This window comes from Heterocephalus glaber, unplaced genomic scaffold, assembly GCF_053883595.1.
Source record: "Heterocephalus glaber isolate CG9 unplaced genomic scaffold, H.glaber_assembly_v1.0 deba00001586, whole genome shotgun sequence".
Lineage (NCBI taxonomy): Eukaryota > Metazoa > Chordata > Mammalia > Rodentia > Bathyergidae > Heterocephalus > Heterocephalus glaber.
In genome coordinates this window covers 12,973,919-12,978,036 of record NW_028258364.1, presented here as the reverse complement: position 1 = coordinate 12,978,036, position 4,118 = coordinate 12,973,919, and the positions used below count along the sequence as shown (strand labels likewise).

The 4,118-nt window shown below is 32.1% G+C and overlaps 1 non-coding gene across 1 annotated transcript; it reads right to left on the bottom strand.

Moving 5' to 3' along the window:
• Positions 1-1,045: 1,045 nt before the first annotated feature.
• Positions 1,046-1,150, bottom strand: LOC147823416 (U6 spliceosomal RNA). Its single transcript, XR_015443948.1, has one exon. It is a non-coding gene; the product is annotated as a U6 spliceosomal RNA (small nuclear RNA).
• Positions 1,151-4,118: the final 2,968 nt, after the last annotated feature.

Sequence of the window (4,118 nt, the reverse complement as noted above, 5' to 3'; positions counted from 1 at the left end):
GTAGAATTTTGTTCTTCTGTTGGATTTCTGGGACCTTGACTATTATATGTCTAGGTGTAGATTGTTTTTGATCATGACTAATTGTAGTTCTATATGCCTCACTTATCTGTATGTCCAATTCTCCACCTCTGTCTGGGAAATTTTCTATTATTAATTCTGTGAACAGATTTTTTTATGTCAATTGTACTTTCTCCTGTTTTTTTTTTTTTTTTTTTTTGTTTTGTTTTTTTTTTTTTTTGTGGATTCCTATCAGTCTTACGTTATTCTTTTTTGCATCATCTAGCAGCTGTTGGATTCATTCCTCGTGGTCCCTTACTATCTTTAAGAAATCTCTGTTTTCATGGTCTTTAACTGCAATCCTGTCTTCTGTATCTGATATTCTGTCTTCAGATTCTTTTAATCTGCTCTGCAAGCTTTCAATGGAGTTTTTAATTTCCTGAATATCTGTTTCAATCTGTTTCATGGATTCTATTTCTTTCTTATGTTGTGTGATTATGCTTTCCATTTCTTTCTTATGCTGGGCATTCATGACTTCCAGCATGTTTCTGATCTCATCTATTTTCTTATCTGTTTCTGTCGTAAAGCCGCTAATCATGTCTTTCACTCTGCTCACCATCTCTATAGTTATCTGGGAGATTATTTCTGCTTTGAATTTTTCTAGAGCCTCACGCATCTGTTTTGTCACTTCCTGTGCCATCAGTTCATGGTGTCCGGGTCATTGATCATCAGACTTTTCCATATCGTTTACCCCAGAATTTGCCTTTTGTGGGGTGGAAGCCTGAGTTTGTGCTTTGCTTAAATGTCTTCTCACTTTTGTTTTTGGTGCTGTCCTTGGTTTAATTCTTGGATTGATATTTCAAAATTGCTTAATGTAGGTATCTTTATTGCTTGTGTTTTATAGCCTTGTGGAATGATTGCTTTACATAGGTGTCTTCCAGATATAGCTTGTGTTTAGGTTTTGAGACTATAATGACTCTGAGACTATTTCAGTTTCCTTATACCAAGAAAGAAAAGTGATTAGATCAATCACAACATCTTAGCCCCAAAAATTATGGAATGCTCCACAAATTTTCAGGTCATTCTTGTGCAGAGGCCATGCTAGTCTTCTCTGTATCATTCCAATTTTAATATATGTCCTTCTGAAGCAGGCAGTATAAAGTATTATTGAAGTGTGGAAAAACTTCACCTTGGATATCATTAACACAAAAAGGCAATTAAGTCAAGGTATCATTTTTGTGAAATTTACAAAGTTGATTGTTATTGTGAAATATATAGATAGATAGATAGATAGATAGAGATATAGTTATAGATATATAGATATCTTTATCTACACCTATATTTGTATCTATATATATCTTGGATTTTAAGTAATGTGTTCCTTGTGGGTTCTGCAAGATAAGCACACATGTCTATTAAATTTTAACTTGACGAATGAGTGTTATCTTGCTATATGAGTAGTATTTGATGTTGAATGTCACATGGTCACAATTGAACCAATAGTTTCTCTCTCTCTCTCTCTCTCTCTCTGCCCCTGGATTATTGTGGGTGATGCTCTTTCCCCATGGCAAGAGGTTATGAAGGATAGCTCACCTGCAAGAGAAATCAGGTTTCTTGTGAAGGAGAAAAAAATCAAGGAATTCTTCACTTCAAATAAGACTAGGGAGCTGGGAATGGTGGCATGTGCCTATATTCCCAGCACTTGGGAAGTTGAGGAGAGACTTGCCATAAGTTAGAGGACACCCTCAGCTACATAGAGAGTTCAAGACCATTCTGGACTACAGAATGAGACCCTGTCTCAAAAATTACAAAACAAAATGTCTAGGGAGATGTGTAAAATGTGAGAAACACTTCAAATTTTTATCAAAAAGGACCACCCTTATAAGCCTGTAACAGAGTAAGCAATGAATCCATTTAATGACAATACAATGGTACATTTTTGTGACATCCTCAAAAGGAGGCAAAGACAAGTGTCATTGGATAGGTTTCTTATTAAAGCTGCATGAAAAGAAAAAGGTTCCACTTAACCAATAGACACCAGTGATTCCATTAGTGATAGTGAAAGTCATCCTTCTCAATAACATTCCTCTCTTGTCTCACACCAGCCAGGAAGATTGTCAAAGGTAAGTACAGGTTAATTTGCTTATTTTTCTTTATATTTTGTATTTTCTTTATCATTTTGTATTATATTACAGTATTATAATCATTTTAATATGGACATTTTGGGGTCATGGAATGAATCATCTGCATTTCCATTATTTATTAAGGGTAAATTTGCTTTGATATATAAGTGCTTTGGTTGTCGAGCATGTTTCCAGAACAAATTATGGTTCCAAACCAAGGTTTTATTATGTATCTTTTAATTAAAAAACAAATTGAATCAAGAATTCAAAATCTATTCTGTAGAATACTTATAAATTTATAGACTATAATTTCAGCAAAAAGCACTTCCCAACAACTTAGGCTTTTTAATAATCAATATTCTTTCAATAAACATATCTAATCCTCACTCTTTCATCACACTCTTTCCTATATTCATAAGACACTTTGGTTGTTCAACTAAGAAGGAATGGGAAGAACATTACTGTTCTGATACACATTGGAAAAATAAGATCAAGAATGTCCTTGATAAAACTAATTTTCACTAAATATTGAAAATAATGAAAAACAGACCTAGTGCTAAAAGCATGCACTGTGAAATAACAGGTTTTATGAATAATAGAACTAGAAGCTTATTTGTAGTTCAAAACAGTTCTGTGCAATAAATTATTAATTTCATAATATGCTTACCTATTAAACGTAATCATATATGAACAGTAGTAATAAATTATAACAATAATAGTTAATTGATAGGTTTCTGTTATGGAACTTCATTTTTATATTTGCAATGCATCATCTCTGCATTTCGGCACCATCCCCAATGAATATTAAGTAAATAAAGAAAAAATTTAGTCAGTTTTCCTTTGAGTTCCATCTTGATACTCTAAAAGAATTGACAATCTAGGCTGGGGATTTAGCTCAGTGGTTTCATCTCCTGCTGCGCAAGCGCAAAGACCAGAGTTCGATCCCCAGTACAAAAAAAAAAAAAAAATGACAATTCATCTCTGTCCTTCTATTGAAATTATCATGGTGCTATTGAGCAAGTATCTTGCAAAATATCACCAAATAAGTCATGATTGCTCAGGTCAATTCTGATAATCCACTGTGAGTATAATGGAGTATTCACATGGGATATAAAATTTATGATTTATGATAAGATTTATGAGAAGAATGAATTGACAAGAAGATTTGAATCCATGTTTCTTTCAAGGCACTTCAACATTAAATTACACTTTGTCTTCATGATGGTGATTTTATTCAAAATCAAGTTTCCACCTGGATATTGAAAGTACATGATTCCCGAGTCTATCATCCTGATTTCTTTTGCAAAATATTCCTGAATATATTACTTAATAAGGCTGACTTTAAACACTTCTATAATATACTTTTTAACATACTTTGTTTTGAAATTTTAATTGTTCTCTAATCATCTCTTTACACTTATTCTCCTAATACTTTTTTCCTTAAAGGGAGTTGATTTTGTAATGTATTTATACTTCGTGTATTTACATCTTCAAATCTCAGCTCTGGTTTGATATTATATCAGTTGTTATTTAAAAGTTTAGTGGATAAATTAAAATTTGCATTAAAGAGAACATATTTTTAATCAAATTTACTAAAAATAAGTGTTGTATAGACATATTTTAAAATTTTTGAGCTTTATTTATAAATCAACAGAAGTTCCCTATGCTTGAAGCATAGTCTATATCCCAGAAGCATTGTCAAGCCAATATGTTCAGAATAATGGCTCCTGGAAGAAAATAAATGCTTTAAGTTATAGCCAGTTGTTTGAAATTAGGATGGCAAACGGGATTTAAATATTTTCTTATAAAATTTCCTGTATGCATGGGATTATGGATTTGCAGTGTGTCACAGAATATGGTTCATATTCTTTTTTGGTTAAGTAACAGACTAGCCTGTGTCTCAAAACAAAATCATAGTGAATCAACATGCATTATTTCTAATATTTGTAAAAATATTTGTTAAATTCATTGCTTTTGAATTTGCATTTTTAAAAACTT